Raw genomic sequence first — 16,557 nt, 5'->3', positions numbered from 1 at the left:
TCACAATCATTAAACACTAACTATTTTAAAGTCACCATTGGCCTCATGGTGAAATCCCTGAGCGGTTTCCTTCCTCTCCAGCAACTGAGTTAGTGACTGGGTATATTGATACACCATCTAAAGTGTAATTAATAACTTCACCATGCTCAAAGGGATATTCAATGTCTGCTTTTTTTACCCATCCACCAATACATGCCCTTCTTTGCGAGGCGTTGGAAAACCTCCCTGGTCTTTGTGGTTGAATCTGTGTTTGAAATTCACTGCTCAACTGAGAGACAATACAGATAATTGTATGTGTGGGGAACAGAGATGAGGTATTCATTCAAATATCATGTTAAACACTATTATTGCACACAGTGAGTCCATGCAACTTATGTGACTTGTTAAGCAAAATCTTTACTCCTGAACTTATTTAAGCTTTTAATTAAATGTGTAAACATTTCCAAAAACATAATTCCACTTTGACATTATGGGGTATTGAATCCATTTAACCCCAGTATCTCTACTTGCACATTCATCTTCTGCACATCCTACCATTCCAGTGTTTAATTGCTATATTGTAATTACTTCGCCACCATGGCCTATTTATTGCCTAACCTCTCTTATCCTACCTCATTTACACATGCTGTATATAGATTTTTCTACTGTATAATTGATTGTATGTTTGTTTTACTCCATGTGTAACTCTGTGTTGTTGTATGTGTCGAATTGCTATGCTTTATCTTGGCCAGGTCGCAGTTGCAAATGAGAACTTGTTCTCAACTGGCCTACCTGGTTAAATAAAGGTGAAATAAAAATAAATAACAATATTTTTTAAATTTAGGCTGTAACACAACGAAATGTGGGACAAGTCAAGGGGTGTGAATACTTTCTGAAGGCACTGTATATATAAAACTCCCCCACACAGCAATCTAATAGCATCAGTAAAATCTGTTGAAATTAAACCACAGATAAATATACCTAACATAGTACATCTATTAAACAATTCATCACAACACATACATCAGAAATAGTTACACATTATAGAGATCCATTCATGGATGTACAGGTCTGTTGGATAAACGTTCAGAAATGTCCACTGCTGATTTTTTCCAGGCGTCCATAGCGGACACCCTGGCCCTATGAATCCTGGCCGTGGACAAATTCTCAGTCAGAAACACAAGTCAGAACACAGCCTCTCTATTCTCTCGTGTGATTTCAGGTCCTCTGACTGGGAAAATGTCTTTTCACAATGAGAACAGTGGTATGTCTTCTCCTCCTGTGTATTAGTATGTTGGAAAGGCTTTTCTCCTGTGTGTTTTCTCGCATGCTTTTTCAAGCTCCCCGACCACCTAAAACTCTTTTCACACTGGGAACATTGGAAAGGCTTTTCTCCTGTGTGTATTCTCTCATGCGTTTTCAGGCTCACTAACCACCTAAAACTGTTTCCACAGTGAGAACAGTGGTAAGGCTTCTCTCCCGTGTGTGTTCTCTCATGCTTTTTCAGGACCCATAACCACCTAAAACTGTTTCCACAGTGGGAACAGTGGTAAGGCTTCTCTCCCGTGTGTGTTCTCTCATGCCCAACCAGGGCTCCTAACTGAGTAAAATTCTTTCCACAGTGGGAACAGTGGTAGGGCTTTTCTCCTGTATGTGTTCTCTCATGCATTTTCAGGCTCCCTAACCACCTAAAACTCTTTCCACAGTGGGAGCAGTGGTGTTGGTCAGGCGTCTCTGGGTCTGTTTCCCCTGAGGAACTCTTCCTGCTGTCAGAGTCTGGTCTCTCTCCTGCCAAAGACAAACAGAGTATCTAGTTAAACAGAGACCTGAATGAAACCTGCATTAAATAAAAATGTCTTCCTATGAGGTTTAATCTAGACTAGATCCCTCAATACCCTGAGGTCAGTTTTCACAACATTACATCATTAATAATAAACTTGGTGACGGTGAGATTTAAAAACAAATGATGAAGAGCTCCAAATCTAATCTCTCAGGGAATGTCATGATGTCATAATGATAGACAATGTCATGTTTATAGGCTGATCAGAGCTCTATAATAATACATAATGTCATGTTTATAGGCTGATCAGAGCTCTATAATAATAGATAATGTCATGTTTATAGGCTGAGCAGAGCTCTATAATAATAGATAATGTCATGTTTATAGGCTGAGCAGAGCTCTATAATAATAGATAATGTCATGTTTATAGGCTGAGCAGAGCTCTATAATAATAGATAATGTCATGTTTATAGGCTGAGCAGAGCTCTATAATAATAGATAATGTCATGTTTATAGGCTGAACAGAGCTCTATAATAATAGATCATGTTTATAGGCTGATCAGAGCTCTATAATAATAGATAATGTCATGTTTATAGGCTGATCAGAGCTCTATAATAATAGATAATGTCATGTTTATAGGCTGAACAGAGCTCTATAATAATAGATCATGTTTATAGGCTGATCAGAGCTCTATAATAATATATATTACTATTCCAGTCAGTGTTATAGGCTGCAGTTGATCCATTGTTAATAACGTTTTGTTGGTGTCCCACTTCATCTCTAAAGTAATAATGGACATTACTATCTCTCTAAATTATATGTTTTTGTTTAGCCACACCTTTCCTTCAAAATTGTTATTTTGAAGACTTACAAACTGTCCTTTTGCTATTATGTTCAGTCTCCCCAAAACACTTGTCCTTTTGCTAATATTTTCAGTCTCCCCAAAACACTTGTCCTTTTGCTAATATGTTCAGTCTCCCCATAACACGTGTCCATTTCATTTCAATAATGCTTCTTATTGTAACGGGCGTCGTATAGAGGGGACCAAAACGCAGCGTGTTGAGTGTTCATTATTATATTTATTTACTCAAAACACTAATGACAAAATAACAAAAGGAAATTATCAACTTACAGTTCTGTCAGGTACAGAGACTAAACAGAATGCAACTGCCCACAAAAACCCAGGAAGAAAAACCCCTACTTAAATATGATCTCCAATCAGAGGCAACGAGGACCAGCTGCCTCCAATTGGAGATCAACCCCCAAAAAAACATAGAAATAGAAAACCTAGAACTAACACATAGAAATAGAAAACATAGAAAAACACAAAACACCGCCTGTCAAACCCTGACCTACTCTACCATAGAAAATAACCAGTTACTATGGTCAGGACGTGACACTTATTTTATGTATTTCTCCAACATTATTTAGAAATCTGCTTTTGCGGGTATACACACTCTACGCAAGGCCTACAATGGACACACGTCAAAAATTTCATTTATAACATGTTTGCCATTCTGTGAGACAATTAAGTTGTGATTTTGTGGTGGGGGGACTCTGATGGTATACACATGTTACAGTTAAGTAATAAGGCCAGAGGAAGTGTGGTATATGGCCAATATAGCACGGTTAAAGACTGTTCTTAAGCACGACTCAACACAGAGTGCCCGGATACAGAACTTAGCCGTGGTATATTGGCCATCTATCACAAACCCCTGAGGTGTCTTATTGCTATTATAAACATGTTACCAACATAATTAGAACAGTAAAAATACATGACATACCCGTGGTATACGGCCTGATATACCACGGCTGTCAGCCAATCAGCATTCAGGGCTTTAATCATCCATTTTAAAATGTAGCTTTAACATTATATTATAACATGAATTCCTATAGTACAGAACAACATCTTCAAGTATAGAATTTCAGTAGCATGCTGCTTTAAAACAACACGTTCGTTCAAAACCTTTGGAGAGTTAGAGCCCGTTTTTAAGACAGTACTTACTGATGGTAATCAGATCTCCTGACTCCTCTGTCAATATGACCGTTATCTCTCCCTCTTTCTCCTCCTTCACTTCAAAAACTACATCCTCCTCTTTCTCTTCCTCCACTGTAACATCCTCCTCCTCTTTCACTCTGAACGTGTCTTCCTCTTCTTTCACTGAAACGTCTTTCTCTTCTTCTTTCACAGTAACAGTCTCACCCTCTACTTCTTGTTTTACTGTGACATCCTCCTCTTCCTTCTCCTCTTTCACGACAATGTTCAGCCCCAGAGCTTCTTTCTCCGTCCAGCAGACCTCCTCTTCTTTAACAGGAGGGGAGTAGTTTAGGGAGCTCATGTTCAGACCTCTTCTTTAGCAGGCGAGGAATACATCAGTGAGTTCATGGTCGGGGATGTTAGCTAGCTAGCTAGTTAGCATGAGCGACTAGTTTAGTGCTAGGCTAACTTATCAAGCCAGCTAGTTGACTAACAATGTACCTATAACATTTAAATGGTGTCTATTAACTAGATGTCAGAAGTATATTTAAAACACAGAGGCAAATATGCACAGAAACAGTCTAAATGTTTCGGCTGTAGGCTACCAAGGTGGCTGACTCGTTGTTGTTGATCCGTTCCGTCCACTAGATTATACGTCACGCTGCAGTATCGCCTGAAAGACGCACATCGCCGTCTGCTGACTGGAGGGAGACGCAGTTAAGATTGTTTTTTTTGTTGCACACACATTTATTTTTCATTCCTTTCATTAAATAATAATATTATATTGAGACGTTCAAATAGAGCAATGCATATTTTGAGTGAGAATTTAAAACATACTGTCCTTCACATCTGTATTTAAGGCAGTTTCATATTCATTCATTAATTTGGTCACTGCGCTCAATGCAATGGCACTTACAAATGTAGATCCTTCAAACACCCCCAAACAGGGAAACAGATCCCAATCACAGGTGTTATCAGGTGCACCACTAAGGCAGTTATTTAACTTTTCATTTGTCCTTGTGGTAAAATCTTTTGGAAGCGAACCCCTTGATTTCGTCCCTACATTATATCGGCATCGAACACGTCACCCTCCCTAGGAGAGGGGGTGACCTCGACAATTTATTGTTAAAAACAAGAGGCTGTCTGGATCTTTAATTTAAAGACCTTTGCTCCCGTCTGTCTCAACGTAGCCATTATTGTAATATTGCTATTCATTGTAAATGTTTGCAGGTCTATGTATCCATTATTGTAATATTGCTATTCATTGTAAATGTTTGGAGGTCTATGTATCCATTATTGTAATATTGCTATTCATTGTAAATGTTTGGAGGTCTATGTATCCATTATTGTAATATTGCTATTCATTGTAAATGTTTGGAGGTCTATGTATCCATTATTGTAATATTGCTATTCATTGTAAATGTTTGCAGGTCTATGTATCCATTATTGTAATATTGCTATTCATTGTAAATGTTTGCAGGTCTATGTATCCATTATTGTAATATTGCTATTCATTGTAAATGTTTGCAGGTCTATGTATCCATTATTGTAATATTGCTATTCATTGTAAATGTTTGCAGGTCTATGTATCCATTATTGTAATATTGCTATTCATTGTAAATGTTTGGAGGTCTATGTATCCATTATTGTAATATTGCTATTCATTGTAAATGTTTGGAGGTCTATGTATCCATTATTGTAATATTGCAATTCATTGTAAATGTTTGTAGGTCTACATAGCCAAATTGTATCTATGATCGTATGCTATCCATTTATGTTTTCATATGTTCTATTTATATCTGTAAATGAACCAATGATATCAGGCCACCGGGGTCTGACAACTTGGATGGAAAAATGACTGAGGATAATAGAGGACGACATTGCCACTCCTATTTGCCATATGTTCAATATAAGCCTACTAGAAAGTGAGAAAACCCTACCTTGTCACAACACAACTGATTGGCTGAAATGCATTAAGGAAAGACATTTCACAAATTAACTTTGAATTATTATTTGTTCTGTGACAAATGGTGAATTGGTTATTGATTTATACCACTTTTAAATGGCATTTTATAGATTTATGTATTTCTATAAAATCAAAACTGGAATTTTTGTTTAAAAAAAGTTGTAAAAGTATGCTAGACATGTATATAATAAATCTAGTTTGATGTTTCTGTGATAATCAATGAATTAGTTATTGATTTATACCATTTTAAATGGCTTTTGGCCAATGTCTGTTGAATATCTGAATGTGTGAATATAAATCCAACTTTACCTCGGTCTTAACTTTCATTGTCTAGGTCTCATTTTTAGCCATCTTTCTCATTGCTATAACCAGGACATTGTGATTAGGAAACTATGAGAACCACACAAAGTCCAGAGGTTGATCACACTCTACCACTAAGGGTCAGTTTAGTTGGAGCAACGTAAGACAGTCTCGTGTTCCAATTGTATGTTTTAGTAGCATGAATTGTTCCGGTTCACACCGAGGTGAAGAGCGGAATAATGGAAGGAATGAATCACAGCCTGACGCTCATCACCTGTGGAAGGCGGGACTTCCAGTCCGGAGCGGATTTCATTGGCCTTTTCAGGTGTGATTTTAGATCCTTCAACCGAAGTCGCGACTCCCTATAGTATGTTGTACCAAAGTTGACTGACCCTGAAGGGAACTACACTGCCATAAATACAAGGAAAGTCAAGTAGTGTTAAATATTTATTTTTTTTTAAATACAAATCCGGCAAGGCACCAACTTTGAGAAGGGTTTAAAACAAAGGTTTCAGACAATGTATAAATGTTATTGAATGTAGGTATGTTTCTCCTTTAATGTAAAGGCATTGAAAACAATTGAAAAAAGGCAAATATCTGTGTTTGACTACCCATACTAACATACTGTATACAACTTACTTAATGAGTATATACTACATACTATTAGTTAATTGTAGTATACTGTAACTACATACTTAATGAGTATATACTACATACTATTAGTTAATTGTAGTATACTGTAACTACATACTTAATGAGTATATACTACATACTATTAGTTAATTGTAGTATTCTGTAACTACATACTTAATGAGTATATACTACATACTATTAGTTAATTGTAGTATACTGTAACTACAACCTGTTATGGCTAGGGGGCAGTATTTTCACGGCTGGATAAAAAACGTACCCGATTTAATCTGATTATTACTCCTGCCCAGAAACTAGAATATGCATATAATTATTAGCTTTGGATAGAAAACACTCCAAAGTTTCTAAAACTGTTTGAATGGTGTCTGTGAGTATAACAGAACTCATTTGGCAGGCCAAAACCTGAGAAGATTCCTTACAGGAAGTACCCTCTCTGACCATTTCTTGGCCTTCTACACTCTTTATTGAAAACTGAGGATCTCTGCCGTAACGTGACACTTCCTACGGCTCCCATAGGCTCTCAGAAGGCGGCAAAACGGTGAATGATGACTCTGCTGTCTCTGGCTGAAAAACAGTGCTGTCACGTCCTGACCAGTAAAAGGGGTTATTTGTTATTGTAGTTTGGTCAGGGTGTGGCAGGGAGTGTTTGTTTTGGGTGTTTTGGGTGATGTTCTATGTTTGTATTGACTGCTATGTAGGTTAAATGTACACTTCAAATGCAGCTGTCCTACAACATATCTGTACCTTCTTGATCCCAATTGCATTGTGTCCATGTTCTGTCCTATAAGAATTTCAAAGGAAGAGAAAATGTGTCAAAGAATAGTCTTACAAGTATTAATATATATATATATATATATATATATATATATATTTTTTTTTTTAAATGAATATTGAAAGATAAATGGCATCGACAAATAATATAATGTAAAATGGAAGAACATATTGGAGAAAGCACTAGCCAATACAGTACTGCCATACAGTAACAGTACTGCCATACAGCCCTAATATCACATTTCAAGATATCTTTGTACTCAAATTGTTCAATATTTTATCAGGCTGACTTGAAAGATTATACTCAACATTTTGCTGCGTGGCAATACTGTGTTTGGATTCTGAAGGGCATTTATACAAAAGAGGTAGTCTAGACACTGTATTAATACCATTATGCATTTGAATCCCATCTACAGCTACCATCTAAGATATGAATTTCCCTCCACAAGGGGGCGGACATGTAACGTTTCCAAAATGGGATAGTATTGTACATGTAACGTTTCCAAAATGGGATAGTATTGTACATGTAACGTTTCCAAAATGGGATAGTATTGTACATGTAACGTTTCCAAAATGGGATAGTATTGTACATGTAACGTTCTGCCCCCTTGTGAGTTAATAGTATTGCATGCTATAGCAGGCTATATAAAGAGGAAGACCTCCATTGACGATTCAGTTCGTTGTAACATCTCGTCTGGACAGGTCACCGTCCTTAGTTAGCTTCGTTAACTAACTAACTAACTAACTAACTAACTAACGTTAGCTAGTTCATTATCACAAAAGTGAGAACTGCTCTAGATTGGAAACTTACGTTAATGAGTGTAAAGCCATGCTGGCTTTATGGAAACGATATACAATATATGGGAAAGAATATAGTTGAAGAAATAATCCAAACCTAGTTGTGCCTAGTTAGGACATAACGTTAGCTAGCTAGCTAACGGTACTGTACTGTAGCTCATACAACGCCGACGGTCAAACCCGGCTTTCTATTATTTACGTTCATTAACTATAGTAACGTTATGGAAGATATTCACAGAAAACCATCATTGTCTTCGATATTCATTATTAGTATGTTATATTATTATAATAAATTATTTCGAGACATATTCAGAGCCAAACATCAACCCAACTTAACCTTTTTAACTGTTGTCGCATCCAAACTTGTCACCATCGTTTTCAGTTGTAATTGCGAAGTCCCCGGAAGAAGTCCAGCAACAACGGAGGTTCCTCGATGAACCCACCTTCTAACAAGTTCTTTGAAGAACCTTTTGGGGCTGTTTTTCATTGACCAAGAACCCTACGGTTCTTAGGGGATCTGAGAACAACTCCAGTTGAACCCTTCATTTTTAGAGTGTAGTCGGCTCTATTTACTCTCAGATTCAAACATGATGATTAGTATCTAGATATATTAGACTCTCCACATGTATCAAGACAACTGGAGCACTGGGCCAGACACTCTTAAATAGAACCTGGACCAGCTCAGGTGAAACACCTTCCCACTAACGAGATGGACAAGACAGCACAGGTGTAACACATACTGACTAACGAGGTGACACCAATCAGTGCGTCCTACGTGCTAACGAGCTAGACGTGCTGACGGAGCTAGACGGGCTAACGAGCTAGACGTCCTAACGAGCTAGACGGGCTAACGAGCTGGACGTGCTGACGGAGCTAGACGTGCTAACGAGCTAGACGTGCTAACGGAGCTAGACGTGCTAACGAGCTAGACGTGCTGACGGAGCTAGACGGGCTAACGAGCTAGACGTGCTAACGAGCTAGACGTGCTAACGGAGCTAGACGGGCTAACGAGCTAGACGGGCTAAAATCCAAACCTCAAACCATTAATGGAAAAACCAAAGCCTGTAACACCTTCCCCCTTAAGACAACAAATATATCCTATATTTTTGATGGACAAGTTTGCTCACCACCAACAGAAAACAACTTCCATTTCTCATTATAATCAACTACAATGCTTCACCTTCACCAATATAAACATGGTGTCTACTGGCTGTCATCAAGAAAAAAATATTTTCCCCCACTAGCTACTAGAACTCTCATCTTCCTAAAACTCACAAGCTTCTAGAACTCTCATCTTCCTAAAACTCACTAGCTACTAGAACTCTCATCTTCCTAAAACTCACTAGCTTCTAGAACTCTCGTCCCCTTGGAAGGAACCCCAAAATAAACTCAAATCAAATTGTATTAGTCACGTGTGCCGAATACAACAGGTGTAGACCTGTAGACCTAACAGTGAAATGCTGACTTACGAGCCCCTAACCAACAGTGCAGTTTCAAAAACATACAGAAAATAATAAGAGATAAAACTCATCTCCAACACGGAAAAACGTGTCAAAATAAATTGTGATCCATGGCAACACACTGGCTAAACGCAAATCTTTTTGACTGCCCACCCTTGAGACAATCAGCAACCAAGTTGTCCTTACCACAGACATGTCTGATTTCAAGAGGAAACTCCTGCAATATCCGTAGTAACTTTCCACCTCACTGCAGAGCTTCTCTCTCTTTTCAGGGTTCACTAGATAGGCATGTTGTTGGATCGGGGCCCAGTCCCCAATGTCATGCTCTAGTACATTTGGGTTGGCACATCTGAGAATGAACCCTGATATTCTAAAAGCAGGATAACAATGTCAATATAATTGTACCAAAAATGTAAATTGGTTGCATTAAAAATAATCATTACTAAATGTTACATGAAATGTAAATATGAAATATTTGGTTGCATAGTCTACTTTCAACAGCTTTTCAATGACATGTTGCTAGGTGGGATATCCCCAATGTCAAAACACAGTTTTAACGTGTCCAAATCAATAACCAATATGCAGAAACAGTTTGGGATATATTGAAAACCTAAACATAACATGTGCTATATACACAAACATCTGCCACAATAAACACAACACATGGAAATGGGAGATATCTGTTACTTCACTGGTTAGAGGACAACCTGCAGAAGACAGTCAGCTACATTTTGGAGTGATGCATTTAAATGTAGGGGTCGCTAAACAAAGGAACACAACACTTATTTGTCATAACTCATCGATATCATGTGGAATTTTTTTTTTTTTTTTTTATTTTACCTTTATTTTACCAGGTAAATTGACTGAGAACACATTCTCATTTACAGCAACAACCTGGGGAATAGTTACAGGGGAGAGGAGGGGGATGAATGAGCCAATTGTAAGCTGGGGATGATTAGATATCCATGATGGTATGAGGGCCAGATTGGGAATTTAGCCAGGACACCAGGGGTTAACACCCCTACTCTTACGATAAGCACCATGGGATCTTTAATGACCTCAGAGAGTCAGGACACCCGTTTAACGTCCCATCTGAAAGACGGCACCCTACACTGGGCACTGTCCCCAATCACTGCCCTGGGGAATTTGGATATTGTTTAGACCAGAGGAAAGAGCGCCTCCTACTGGCCCTCCAACACCACTTCCAGCAGCATCTGGTCTCCCATCCAGGGACTGACCAGGACCAACCCTGCTTAGCTTCAGAAGCAAGCAAGCAGTGGGATGCAGGGTGGTATGCTGCTGGGTTAAAGCCAGCAGTGGGATGCAGGGTGGTATGCTGCTGGCAATCAATTGTGCGAAAGGAGGAAGATGAGTTTACACGTCCTGTTAAAACGAACAGCTCAAAAACCACACGGAATCTGGGAATAATGTGTACATCCCTGGTTAGAGGACAATTTGTAGAAAACAGCTCGCTACATTTTGAAGTGTTGCATTTTGATTCCAGTGGGTCACCAACATGGTAAGTGTAACACAGCTCTTTTTTTGTTAGTCACTTTTAGTTAAATCTCATAAATAGTACTCTTCCATTTCAGAGCCTGGATTTTCCCCCTGAGGCTAATATCCATATCATGTTGAAATCAATAGAACAGGGGACAAACATTTAGGGTTCTACATTGTGACATCATTAAAATACTCCTTCTACAATGTTAAAACATTCTACATTGTGACATTAATTCATTGATATCATGAAACAACTCCTTCATGAATTTTCTGATGTTTGATCAGAGATCTTTTATCAAAGTATCTCTTCACACATTGATAACAGCTATAAGCTTTCTCTCCTGTGTGTGTTTTCTGGTGCATCTTCAAATTCTGTGAAGTTGAGAATCTTTTTCCACAATCTGAACAGTGGAATGGTTTCTCTCCTGTGTGTACTTGCTGGTGTCTTGTCAGATTGCCAGATTCAGCAAAACTCTTTCCACATTGACAACAGCTATAAGGTTTCTCTCCTGTGTGTGTTCTCTGGTGTAATTTGAGCTGGCAAGATTGAACAAAACTCTTCCCACATTGAGTACAGCTATAAGATTTCTCTCCTATGTGTGTTCTCTGGTGCACTGTCAGATGGCCAGATTGACCAAAACTTTTCTCACATTGACCACAGCTATAAGGTTTCTCTCCTGTGTGTGTTCTCTGGTGTAATTTGAGCTGGCCAGATTGAACAAAACTCTTCCCACATTGAGTACAGCTATAAGGTTTCTCTCCTGTGTGTATTCTCTGGTGCACCGTCAGATCTCTAGATTTTAAAAAACTCTTCCCACATTGACCACAGCTATACGGTTTCTCTCCTGTGTGTATTCTCTGGTGTGATATGAGGCTGGTTGACTGAGTAAAACTCACCCCACATTGAGTACAGCTAAAAGATTTATCTCCTGTCTGGATTCTCGGATGAATTTTAATGCCTGATGAGGTGAATCTCTTCCCACAGTCAGAGCAGGAGTGAGATTTCTTCCCTGTGGGTCTCTGCAGGTGTTTATTGAGGTGTTCTGATCTGGAGAGACTCTTCTCTGCCTCGTCAGCATCATGAGGTTGTTGAGGCTCCCCAGAGGATCCACGATAGTCCCATATCTCTCCTGTGTGAACAACAAAGTCAGACAGATGGTTAAATGCCCACAACAGCGGTAATCCACTGTTTATTTGAGGTAAAAGGTGATGCCCAGATCATACCCATGAACTTGTACAACAATTGACTTCTGTTAAATTATTTGACCATTAAGACAGTCAACTTAGCAACAATCATATTTTGTCTTGTTTTCAAATCAGTAGTAACTAGAAATAAGTTATTAAAGTTGTTGTAACTCTAAGCAGTGTGCCAGACAACTATTGGTCTCCAATATAGGTCCCTTTCTGTGTTTGCTAAAATTGCAGCACGAAGGCAATGCGCACACAATTTGATTGCAGAAACTCCTCCCTGCTAATGAGGAAACCGCTAGTTATGGATGTAGTATATCTGGTAATGAGGAAACCACTAGTTATGGATGTAGTGTATCTGGTAATGAGGAAACCACTAGTTATGGATGTAGTATATCTGGTAATGAGGAAACCACTAGTTATGGATGTAGTGTATCTGGTAATGAGGAAACCACTAGTTATGGATGTAGTATATCTGCTAATGAGGAAACCACTAGTTATGGATGTAGTATATTTGGTAATGAGGAAACCACTAGTTATGGATGTAGTATATCTGCTAATGAGGAAACCACTAGTTATGGATGTAGTATATCTGCTAATGAGGAAACCACTAGTTATGGATGTAGTATATCTGGTAATGAGGAAACCACTAGTTATGGATATAGTATATCTGGTAATGAGGAACCCACTAGTTATGGATGTAGTATATCTGGTAATGAGGAAACCACTAGTTATGGATGTAGTATATCTGGTAATGAGGAAACCACTAGTTATGGATGTAGTATATCTGGTAATGAGGAAACCACTAGTTATGGATGTAGTATATCTGGTAATGAGGAAACCACTAGTTATGGATGTAGTATACCTGCTAATGAGGAAACCACTAGTTATGGATGTAGTATATCTGGTCATGAGGAAACCACTAGTTATGGATGTAGTATATCTGGTAATGTGGAAACCACTAGTTATGGATGTAGTATATCTGGTAATGAGGAAACCACTAGTTATGGATGTAGTATATCTGCTAATGAGGAAACCACTAGTTATGGATGTAGTATATCTGGTAATGAGGAAACCACTAGTTATGGATGTAGTATATCTGGTAATGAGGAAACCACTAGTTATGGATGTAGTATATCTGGTAATGAGGAAACCACTAGTTATGGATGTAGTATATCTGCCTGGAGCAAAAAATAGTGCGCAAAGATTTTAGTTTTTCACAATGTATTCTGAATATTACAGCGCACTATTAGGACAAGATCAGGAGTGCTACTCAAGGAAACTCACATTAAGCTCTGTGTCTATTCACTAATTCACCACCGTGGGGGAAAACCCAGGGGAGTTCTCAGAGGCTGACAGCAAAAATAGCCTCCATTTGCAGGTTGCTTATGAGTGCATTTCACATTACTTTTGGATTATAATTGTAAGGCTCGTTTGAATCTCCTGCTTAATATGTTTGTGTTATTGTCGCAAATCAACTGCTTTATACTTAAAAAACACTTCAACCAGTAAAATGCTCCTTGGCTAGCTTTTCCATCAGCCTGACAATGAGGGTTTGAACAGTAAGTGTTTAACAAACAATAACATAGTAGAGGTTCGACCGATTATGATTTTTCAACGCCGGTACCGATTATTGGATGACCCCCCCAAAAAACATACCGATTAAATCGGCCGATTTTAAATATATATTTGTAATAATGAGAATTACAACAATACTGAATTAACACATTTATTTGAACTTAATATAATACATCAATAAAATCAATTTAGTCTCAAATAAATAATGAAACATGTTCCATTTGGTTTAAATAAATAATGAAACATGTTCCATTTGGTTAAAATAAATAATGAAACATGTTCCATTTGGTTAAAATAAATAATGAAACATGTTCCATTTGGTTAAAATAAATAATGAAACATTTTCCATAGTGCAAAAACACTGTGTTGGAGAAGAAAGTAAAAGTGCAATATGAGCCATGTAAAAAAGCTTTTAACATAACTATTTCTCTCTATATCATTTGAAATTCATATACATTTTTATTTATTTATTTAATTTATATATTTTCTTACCTTTAGTGGGTTAACTGCCTGTTCAGGGGCAGAACGACAGATTTGTACCTTGTCATCTCGGGGATTTGAACTTGCAACCTTTCAGTTACTAGTCCAACGTTCTAACCACTAGGCTACCCTGCCGCCCAGAATGTTCTTATAGGCACTTTAGTATTGCCAGCCTAATCTTGGGAGTTGACAGGCTTGAAGTCATAAACAGAGCTGTGCTTCAAGCATTGCGAAGAGCTACTGGCAAACGCAGGAAAGTGCTGTTTGAATGAATGTTTAAATGAATGCTTACGAGCCTGCTGCTGCCTACCACCACTCAGTCAGACTGCTCTATCAAATATCAAATCATAGACTTAATTATAATATAATAAACACAGAAATACGAGCCTTAGGTCATATTCAATTTAATATCGCTCTTCAAAGACCCAGGAAGGGGTGGAGCCAAACAGGTGTTGTACCTCATTTCCCTCCTTCAGGGAACAGTAATTATAGTCATAAAGTTACACTCCCTTTCAGTTGGTCAACTTCGGTACAACATACTATGGGACAATACAATCATTCCCCAACTGACCCAAACAGATACTAAATGAAACGGCCCCTGGCAGACCACCCAGACCTGACCCCGTAAGATGCGTCAGTTCTGTCAATTTATTAATTGTCTTTTGTTTGAAACACTCCTGTCAATGTTGAGTAAGGACGCACACCTAATTACGCATATAGAAGTAGGACTAGTCTACCTGGTTACCCATATAGAAGTAGGACTAGTCTACCTGGTTACCCATATAGAAGTAGGACTAGTCTACCTGGTTACGCATATAGAAGTAGGACTAGTCTACCTGGTTACACATATAGAAGTAGGACTAGTCTACCTGGTTACACATATAGAAGTAGGACTAGTCTACCTGGTTACCCATATAGAAGTAGGACTAGTCTACCTGGTTACCCATATAGAAGTAGGACTAGTCTACCTGGTTACACATATAGAAGTAGGACTAGTCTACCTGGTTACACATATAGAAGTAGGACTAGTCTACCTGGTTACACATATAGAAGTAGGATTAGTCTACCTGGTTACACATATAGAAGTAGGACTAGTCTACCTGGTTACACATATAGAAGTAGGACTAGTCTACCTGGTTACCCATATAGAAGTAGGACTAGTCTACCTGGTTACACATATAGAAGTAGGACTAGTCTACCTGGTTACACATATAGAAGTAGGACTAGTCTACCTGGTTACACATATAGAAGTAGGACTAGTCTACCTGGTTACACATATAGAAGTAGGACTAGTCTACCTGGTTACACATATAGAAGTAGGACTAGTCTACCTGGTTACACATATAGAAGTAGGACTAGTCTACCTGGTTACACATATAGAAGTAGGACTAGTCTATCTGGTTACACATATAGAAGTAGGACTAGTCTACCTGGTTACACATATAGAAGTAGGACTAGTCTACCTGGTTACACATATAGAAGTAGGACTAGTCTACCTGGTTACACATATAGAAGTAGGACTAGTCTACCTGGTTACCCATATAGAAGTAGGACTAGTCTACCTGGTTACACATATAGAAGTAGGACTAGTCTACCTGGTTACACATATAGAAGTAGGACTAGTCTACCTGGTTACACATATAGAAGTAGGACTAGTCTACCTGGTTACACATATAGAAGTAGGACTAGTCTACCTGGTTACACATATAGAAGTAGGACTAGTCTACCTGGTTACCCATATAGAAGTAGGACTAGTCTACCTGGTTACACATATAGAAGTAGGACTAGTCTACCTGGTTACCCATATAGAAGTAGGACTAGTCTACCTGGTTACCCATATAGAAGTAGGACTAGTCTACCTGGTTACCCATATAGAAGTAGGACTAGTCTACCTGGTTACACATATAGAAGTAGGACTAGTCTACCTGGTTACCCATATAGAAGTAGGACTAGTCTACCTGGTTACCCATATAGAAGTAGGACTAGTCTACCTGGTTACACATATAGAAGTAGGACTAGTCTACCTGGTTACACATATAGAAGTAGGACTAGTCTACCTGGTTACCCATATAGAAGTAGGACTAGTCTACCTGGTTACACATATAGAAGTAGGACTAGTCTACCTGG

At 38.4% G+C, this 16,557-nt stretch overlaps 1 long non-coding RNA gene across 1 annotated transcript; it reads right to left on the bottom strand.

The window, feature by feature from the left end:
• Window positions 1-957: 957 nt before the first annotated feature.
• On the bottom strand, window positions 958-3,828 carry LOC123732669 (uncharacterized). The gene is made up of 2 exons (XR_006763342.1): window positions 3,766-3,828; window positions 958-1,767 (listed from the first exon to the last, which is right to left on the bottom strand). It is a non-coding gene; the product is annotated as an uncharacterized lncRNA (long non-coding RNA).
• Window positions 3,829-16,557: the final 12,729 nt, after the last annotated feature.

This window comes from Salmo salar, unplaced genomic scaffold (genome assembly GCF_905237065.1).
Source record: "Salmo salar unplaced genomic scaffold, Ssal_v3.1, whole genome shotgun sequence".
In the NCBI taxonomy this organism is placed as follows: Eukaryota; Metazoa; Chordata; class Actinopteri; order Salmoniformes; family Salmonidae; genus Salmo; species Salmo salar.
The sequence above is the reverse complement of the archived record's forward strand: the minus strand, read 5'-3'. Positions and strand labels throughout refer to the sequence as shown.